The sequence below is a fragment of the Callospermophilus lateralis genome, chromosome 7 (genome assembly GCF_048772815.1).
Source record: "Callospermophilus lateralis isolate mCalLat2 chromosome 7, mCalLat2.hap1, whole genome shotgun sequence".
Taxonomy (NCBI): Eukaryota; Metazoa; Chordata; class Mammalia; order Rodentia; family Sciuridae; genus Callospermophilus; species Callospermophilus lateralis.
The window spans coordinates 89626855-89636349 of NC_135311.1; the positions used below are offsets into that span (position 1 = coordinate 89626855).

The following is a 9495-nucleotide window of genomic DNA, read 5'->3' on the forward strand; positions in this document are numbered from 1 at the left end:
CTGTGAAAAGCCTCCAGCTGTGCCAACTCCCAGCCCTTGCCCTCACTCCCTTTATGTAAAAGCCTCAGTCATTGTCAGCCCCTGGAAGTTGGGGCTCCAATGTGGGCCCCCTTGTCTTCCAGGTGTAGCTACATTAATTCAAGTTCCTTTCATGCTTTAAAAAAAAGAAAGAAAGAAAGAAAGAAAGAAATTGACCAACCTAAGTTCATGTAGGAATATATCACAGTGAATTCCTCTATTGTGTATAATTATAATGCACCAATAAAAATTAATTTAAAAATAACAAAAAGAAAGTCTTTAGTTCCTACACTACCAGCAGTCATGGCCATGATCTTTGAGAAGATATAAACTAAGCTCTTCTCTGCTCCCCTATCGAATGAACCCAAAGAAAACAGAAGATACATGTTGGACAGCTGGTTGGCTAAGTTGGTGGATCATCCACTCCCAAAGGCTTATCAATTTGAAAGAAAACAGTTCTAGTCCTTACTCAGAAATGAGAATATGAGACTGAGGCTGGCAGTTGGCCAGAATTTCTCATCTTGTAAGCCCTCGAGCTCACCCCTCTCTCCCAGGACCCCTAAAGCACCAAGTGAAAACTTTATAATGTATGAAGAATTTCCTCAATGTCCCTAGGACAGACGGTGGCAATAACCCCAAAATTCCATCTCCACCCATCATCTCCCTCTTGGTTCCTACCCACTCTTTCACCAGCATTTATTTAGGTCTTCTTTAATTGACTTTGGTGTTTTGTGGATTTTATTGTATAGGTCTTAGACATGTTTCTTTGAATACATTCTTGGGTGTTTTATGCTACTGCAAATGACATGTTTCTTTCATTATCTAAGCATGGAAATTCAATTAATATTTGCACATTAATCTTGTATTCTGCTACCATGGTGAATTCACTTAATGGAGTTAATAAGTGTTTGTTATTGTTGTTGCTATTTTGTAGGTTCCTTTGCATATTTTATACATACAGTCTTGTCATCTGTGAATACAATTTTATTTTTTCTCCTCCAATTTTCCAATTTTGTTTTTTTGTTTTTGTTTTTGATTTTTACATTTTTATTGCCTAACTGCATTTTCAGCACTTTGAAAATATCTTTTGGGTAGGCATTATCTTTAATAAGTCTGCTATCATTCTTTTTTATTTTCTTTTTCTTTTCTTTTTTTAGTACCAGGAATTGAACCAGGGGCACTTAACCACTGAGCCACATCCCCAGCTCGTTTTTGTATTTTATCTAGAGACAGGATCTGGCTAAGTTGCTGAGGGCCTTGCTTAAGTTGTTGAGGCTAGCTTTGAACTCGAAATCCTCCTGCCTTAGCCCCCAAGCCACTGGTATTACAGGTGTGCACCACTGTACCCGATTCTGCTATCATTCTTATTTCCTATAATATTCTCTGGATTCCTTTAGAATTTTCTCTTCCATTTTTGAGTTTTTTATTCTGATGCATGTAGGTATGTTTTTTCTCCATATTTAACCCTGCCTTGGATAAAATTTATGGATTTGATGAAGATTTTTTTTCCATTAAATTTGAGGGAAAAATGGCCATATTTTTTTAACTAATTTTTGTCCCATTTTCTCACTATTCTTTCTATTTTGAGGACTCTAATTACACTTTGTTAGAACACTGACCATTGTCCCATACATTACTGACACAGTAGAGATTTTTTTTTCCTATGTATTATTCTTTCTGTTGTTCATCTTCGAATTCACTGATCCCTTTTTCTGCAGTTCACATTCTGCTGTTAGACCGGTTCAATTTATTCTTTCTTTCAGATGTTGTATCTTCAGTTCTAAAATTTCATTTGATTTTCCTTCATATTTCAAAAGTGTCTATTTTCTATTTTTTTCCTATATATCCTTCCATTCTTTCCTACTTTTTCCAATAGATCTTTAAAGTTCTTGTCAGTTCATTTTAATATGTGGATCGCCTGGGGGTCTACTACTAATGATTTTTAAAGTATCTTTTTTTTTTTTTCTTTTATTGTGTACAGGAGAATAGAGGAGATGGTGTGTTAGTCAGCTTTTCATTACCATAACAAAATACCTGAAATAATCACTCAAAAAGAGAAAATGTTAATTTTGGCTCACAGCTTTGGTTCAGCCTGTGGTCTGTTGGCCCAGTTGCTTTTGGGTCTGTGGCAAGGCAAAACCTCATGGCGAGGAGTGCCTGCTGGACCAAAGCTGTTCACCTCATGGCAACAGGAAGCAAAAGAGAAGGGCATGGAGGGGCCAAGCTTTCAAAATCCCCTTCAAGGGCACGCCCCCAATGTCCTAACTTCCTTCTATTAGCCTCACCCACTAAAGGTCACCCTGGTCTGGAGACCAAGTCTTCAACACATGGCTTTTGGGGGACACTTAGCCAAAGCACTGCCAATGGTTAAGTTGATTTTTCTTTTCCTAGGGAGGCCAAGCTTTCTCCTATGTCTGGAAGCTGAGGTGATGAGCATTCAGCATTTGTTGAGCATCAAGTTTCTCTGGGATGAGGTCTCAACTTTACTACGAGTGAGCTCACCTTGGTTAGCCTGGTCACAAGCTGCACTCCACCTGCAAAAGCAGCTAGGTAACCTCTCCACTGACAGACGACTGAGGATGCTGTCATTATTGGGCTCAAAGTCTTAGAATTTGAGGAAACAGGCTGCAAAGGAAAGAAAGTGAAGCCTGAAGGTGTGAGATTCTTGAAGAGGGTTTTTGGATGGGTTTGTGCGTCTACGGGTAGATGTTCAGGAAGCTGTGATCAGGCAGTGAGAGGTCTCCAAGAAATGACAATGTTAAGGACCACGTGTGACCATGGAGTGGAATGGAAGTGAAGTTATTGGCATGAAGGAAGACGAGGCAGTGGGGGGCTTGTTTGAGGGGGGGATGATTCTGTTCACTCAACTGACCCCAGGGGATCAGCTTGAAGTCTGCTAATCAACCAAACCAAGAGGAACAACAAGTTCAGCTCCTTTATCAAAACAGTCAGGTTATGTGAAAGTTGCTGGAAAGAAATTCAAAGGGGTCTGATAGCTGATTAAAACAGGGCAGCCAGAGAGCCATGTTAAGAGAAATGCATGAACCAGAGCCTCAACAAAAATACAGTGAATGAATCTCCAATTAAGTGAATGGAACTGAATGATGTCTAGCCAAACATCCCCAAAGTGAGCAGTGCCTTTTGGGAAGGCGCTAACAAATTAAATTGGACATTTTCTGTTCAGACATCTGCTGAACATGAACAACATTTCAATTAGTGTCGCACAAGAAAGATCATTCCTGTCAAAAATAAGTGATTTTTCTATAGCTTTCAGGGATGTGATGCTGAAGAAGAAAAGAACAAACTTGGGACATGAGTGCTGGATATGTTTTTAAAGACATTGTGGTTTTGTATTCACTGGTGCCAGAGAAAGAAATGTAATTTAATGAAATACATAATGTCATCAGCCAGGATAACATATCGACCTGGAGACGAGGGTAAATGGTAGGCAGACTGAATTCCACAGATGATGGCTAGACAATGGGCTGTGCTGTATCATCCTGAGACATCTGCCTGATTGGCTCCAAATCCTTGAGGAATCCATGTCTGTCTCTGCTTGTTTCCAGGTTACCAGAGGAGGAAGAAGTACCTACTTTGTGGGTTCATGAGTCACTCAGCTGAGGCCCCAGCCCATGAAGACCTCTACCAGACTCTGGTTAGTTCTAATTCTCACTCACCATAGAGACTGCACACAAGCTTTCACAATATCCTGTTTCCAGGTAGGACTGTATTGGATACATATAACTGAAACCAAAATGGCAGCTGGCTAAAAAAGGCTAAAAATTTATTTCTCAACCAGGTCAAAGAAAATCAGAAATTATCATTTCAAGTATACTAAATAAATACCACAAAGTTATTAAAACCTAAGTATGTATCTTTTTGCTCTGTCATCCTCAGCAGATATCTTGTATCCTCAGGATCACTTCATGATCCAAAATGGCAGCTGGGTGCACCAGTCATCATGTCCACATTCTTAGGCAGCAGGAAGATAAAAGGAAACAAGAGCAAAGGGGTAATCATCAAAGCTGAGTTACCCTCCCCTTAGAAAGACTTCTAGGAAGTCCCCGACAACACTTGTGTTGATATCTTACTGACCACCCACGGGATTGCCATCCATTTTTACACAGTTCTTTACAGGAAGAGGTTAAAATGTTAAAACCCGTGGTTCCCATGTGGTTTATCTCGTCTCTTTTCGTATCAACCTGTGGGAATCATATACTCACTCAGCTCTCTCCTATATGCTAAGCTTAACCTAGGCCTTGGGAATGACATAAGTAATTTCAAACCAAAAGGGAGAGTTTTAGGAAATCCAGTGATAGCAACAGTTATTTTCCAGGTTGTTCCTGAGCATGTAACAGTTAATGAAAGTACAAATTTTTAAGTACAAAATAACATACACACAGTCCCTTCATAGACTCCTTATGGTGATTGATGGATTAAGTCCTCCCTCTGCTTCCTCACCTCCCTTCCTCCTCCGACCTGTCCATACTGCAGAAGTTGGAAAGCTTAGAAACCTGCATTTCTAGATTCCTTCACAGCTAAATTGCAGATGCAAATTATGTCCCACCAAATAGATGCGCGTGTGCAAGATGTAAATGGTAGAAATGGAGCTCGGGCCTATCGCCATCCCCCTTTGTTTTCTCCTAACCAACGTTAGAGGTTTTCTACAGCAGGATTGCTGTGTATCCTCACCTTACTAGGCTATAAAGCCATTTGTAATAGAGACAGTGGGGATGTGGGCCTCTTGACATGACTTCCTGATCCTTGGAGTCAGGATTCAGATAGTTTGGAGGGGCTGGGGTTGTGGCTCAGCAGTGGAGCACTTGCCTTGCATGTATGAGGCACTGGGTTCAAGCCTCAGCACCACATAAAAATAAATAAACAAAATAAAGATATTGTGTCCATCTACAACTAATATATGTGTGTGTGTATATATATATATATATATATATATATATATATATATATATATATATATTTAAAAAGAAAAGATTTATATGGTTCAGTGCAGGGTCCTTGACTGTAGGGTGTTGAGTTCTGTTCTGTGAGAAATATGCTCACTTGTCCAAGCCCAAAGAATGGACTAAGAGACATTAGGAACCGCAAAAAGAGGGGCTTTACTTTAATATTGTTCTTGCAAGATCAGGTGGCTGGTGGTCACAGACCCACAGTCTGGATACAACCAGTGTTTTATCCCCTAGAGCCCAAGATCCTTCCCTGGATCTTCATGGCTGAATACTATGGGGTGCACAATCTTCCTGAACATCACCTAGATTTTACTGTCTCCTACAGGGTTGTTTAAAGAAATATACCTTTAGTTGTGCCATCTCCCTTTGTTCTCTGGTGGCAGGAAATTCCCCTGGGATTGAGTGCCTTTTGTCACATAACACAGTTCATGATCTCTGTTGGTCAGGTGGTGGGGCCCTTCCTTCTCACCTCCTGTTCATCAAGGGACTGTGAATTCTTACATTCTGGTGCTAATTGCTTGGAACTTTTCATTCTGTTCTCCCCTCCAGCTGCCTTTCTTACATCCTAAGTTATTTTACTCTTAAAGCTAAATACTGGCTGTATGTGGTGGTGCAGGCCTGTAATCCCAACAGCTTGGAAGGCTGAGACAGGAGAATTGCAAGTTCAAAGCCAGCCTCAGCAACAGCAAGGCGCTAAGCAACTCAGTGAGACCCTGTCTCTAAATAAAATACAAAATAAATAAAGATGTGAGCCACATCTGGGGATGGGGCTCAGTTATCGAGTGCCCCTGACTTCAATCCCTGGTACAAAAAAAAAAAAAAGTGCGGCGGCCCGGCTGGCTGGGCAAAATAACGGGGGGGGGGGGGGGCGCGACGAACTACTTGTGTAGATTGATGCAGCAGGAATGGAAGCCGTTTATTGTAGGATCTGAGTGATATTTATACATTTTACACAGCTTATCTAATTAGCATAAAATAGATACAGCAGTCAACCAATAAGGAATCTCCACACTTAATGGCTCGCTTTTGTTACTTCACAAACCACTCCCTCTGGCATTTTGCCAGGCGCCATCCAGACTTGTTTACAGACTTTAACAAAAAAGCTAAATACTGTATTCTGAAAATGGACCATCAGGATTGTCTATTTCTCATATATTCTTTCTCAAAATTTCCAGGGGTGGCCTGAGAAGTGATAACTTCCACAGGGATGAGGAGTTGTTATTCTGGGTGTGAGGCTTTTTCTCCCCCAACCTTCCATTATTTTTACTAATATCTCATTTCCTGCATGAGAATAACTTTTGCATAAGATACCTATAGTGTTTCTCTTTCCTGCACTGACCACTAACTGATACACTATTCCATCTCCAGCACCCACAAGGTTAGGGAGTGAAATTGCTGATATTATAGCCAAGCACCCAGCAATGCCCAAATCCTGCTCAGCTTATCTTCTGTTCTGAAAGAGCTGTCCACAAAAGGAGGAATAAGTTAAAATTTAAACTACCACGTATTCCTAGTGTGAACAAGCTTAACCACTTGACCGCAGTGCTCTGGTAAAGACCACAATGGAGCCTAGGGCCCCTAATGTCCATTTTATCACTCTAAGGGACTGAGCATAAGCAGGAAGAAAGTTGAGAGAGTAAGCCAACAGAGTCATCTAGAAACTGCCATTGCATCCTGCTGCGAGGAAGGGAAGAGGAAGGTGAGAGACTCATGCAGATGAAGACACAGTAAACCTGCCCACTAGTCAGCAGAGCACAGCCAGCTGTGCTGGACTCTGACCACTCCAACTGACTCCTCTCCCCATGGAGGGAACTAAGGAAACAGTCGAGAGAAATGGGTGACCATGGGAAGAGGCCACAGGATACAAAAGAAGGGGCTGGCTGAGCAGAGAAGAGAGACAGAACTATTGAATATCCCTCAGTGAATGTCACAGTCCCTCTTCTGACACAGTGTGAGAGCTGGGATACACAGTTACATTCTTGTCTGTCCCTCTGGGGTCACTTGCAGATCTGAGACCTTCCAATCTGCACAGATGTGTAGTAGGTAGGAGAGTACATGTGAAAGAAAAGGATGGAATGGTGATGGGCAGCTGGCCTGTGTGGGCCAGTGGTGATACAGGTAGGAGGTGTTGATCATTATCCCCAAATGTGTGTGAAATTTTTTTTCAATTTTTTTAGGTTGTAGATGTATACAATATCTTTATTTATTTTTATGTGGTGCTGAGGATCAAACCCAGTGCCTCACTCATGCAAGGCAAATGCTCTACCACTGAGCCACAACCCCAGCCCCATGTGTGTGGAATTGACCTAAGGAAAAGACTAATACAGACACTGACAGAATACACTCATTTTCTGAGAGGAAGGGACTGAGAGCAGAAATCCTGACTGCTTGACCTAACCTCTCTGGAAGTTCAAAGAATTTTAAAGTTCTGTGAATCCACTCTGTGCTCTGGAAGCAAATCAAAATTTCTGTAGCCTCTAGGATTTCTTAACTCAAAGAAATCAACAAACACCAGCCTCCTGAAGCCACTTCTGCCTCTCTGCCATCCCCCCGCACCATGGTCTCTCTCCTCCTCCCATATGTCCCCACCAGGACTTCTTCCTCCATGAGGCTCCAGGGAGCCACCCGACCTTGGACTTTCAGCCTCAGAACTAGGTCAGGAAAGTGCTGGCATCATGACCAGTGATGTGACTTCAGTGCCAACATACAAAAACCGCACAATATTCAAGCCATCGGAAACATGGAGAAACAAAATGAGCTGTGCTATCAAATTTGGATGACCAGCGCAGAGATGCTTTTGTTACTAGTAGAACCAGCCTCTGTTTTCATCCAAGATATACTCTTACTTTCACTTTGCAAAGGAATGGGTCTTGTAAACCACATTTTTGCTGAAAACAATTTAAAGAAATTCCATGGCTCAAATCTTGGAAATGAACACATGAGATGCACCATTGCAGGAAACTGCAAATTCGAGAATTGCCAGCCCTTTGTTGTTGAAACTTACCAGCTCCTGGTCCATAAAAGCGAATTGGTAAGCAGTGTACCATTAAGGATGAAGCCCCTGCGTCACCGCGTTGATCTGTCAACACATTCTGATGGTGACAGAACTTATATGATGGTGTAGACACTCTTCAGGAACAAGATGACAGCCCAGACTGGGTAGCGAGATAAAAATTTAATGAAGGAAGCACCCAAGCATGCCGCCTGCTTGTAATAATGCACAGAGATGTTATTTTCGCAATGTGAGATCATTATGGAAGTTGTCCTCTGTGCATTGCTCATCTTATTCCAGTTTCTGATGTAAATGACAAAGAGGAAAGAACAAAAACATCAGAAACAGAAGGACAGGTGGTGTCCCCAGAGTCTTGCAGCTTTTAATCAATGATTATAAGATATTACTATGCAGTCTCCTCTGGAGAAATTGTGGAAATATCCAGACATGATGTCTGAACTCTTGATTTCAAGGCCTGAAGGAAACCCAGTGGCTTTCTGTATCTTTGAGTACGTCTATTTTGCAAACCAAATGATTTATACAATAAACAGTTGGCCATGGAAGCATCTGTGGATTCAGATTTGGTTGACACTGTTCCAGAATCTTCTACACCTGCTGGTCTTTGTTATGTAGGGGACCATGGACTTCCACAGGTGGAGATGCTGCATAAAAACTGATGTAGGAAGAAACTTCAAGTCAAACATGAGGTTAAGACAACTTAGTGTTGCAAAAAAAAAAAAAAAAAAAAAAAACAGGGGATATTGTCAGGTAACTCTAAAGACCAAAGAATAGCTCCTGTGGAGGATTCAATTGTGAGAGGTAATACCATCCCACCCAAAATAAAACTGCTCAAGGCAGAAAAGATAGACATTAGAGAAGCTTCACCACCAGTTGGATATCCAAGCTTCATGGGAATGAAGATAACCACAAGAGAAGATTTTACTACCAATAAACAAGAATCCAATCATCTTGCAGGGTGCCAAGGAGCAAAACAATGCTGTGTATCTGTCAGTAGTAGAAATATCGGTTTCCTCTGTACAACAAGAAATAAACTTTAAAAAATGGAAAGTGAAAAAGCACAATATTATAACTTGAAGAAATGGACCTGGTCTGGGATGTTTTAAAAAGAACAGTCACTGTGCAGATGTCTCACTGGAAAACACCCTGCAGAATTGGAGCAGAAGCTAGGAGGGACAGATGTATTCCTCTAAGGCATGAAGTCAGTCAAGAAGTTAAGTGATCATTACACCTGATCTATTGATTCTAACTCTCCTGCTACAATATAAAATTTTAAATGCTAATAGTTACCTTTATAAGTTTTGAGTTGTTGTTTTTTTTCTGAAAAGAACACCAAAGTACTATAATTGAAACTTGCTAATTGTATACAATACGATATGTGGCATTCTCTTTTGTGTTTGTTTCTTCCTGAAGTACTGGGGATTGAAGCCAGGAGCGCTCTACCACTGAGCTACATCCCCAGTTCTTTTTATTTTGAGACAAGGTCATGTCTCACTAAGT

General features: G+C 41.1%; 1 pseudogene; it reads left to right on the forward strand.

Annotated features, from left to right (window-relative positions):
- The first annotated feature begins 7725 nt into the window (after positions 1–7725).
- Positions 7726–9188, forward strand: LOC143404447 (amidophosphoribosyltransferase pseudogene; annotated as a pseudogene).
- Positions 9189–9495: the final 307 nt, after the last annotated feature.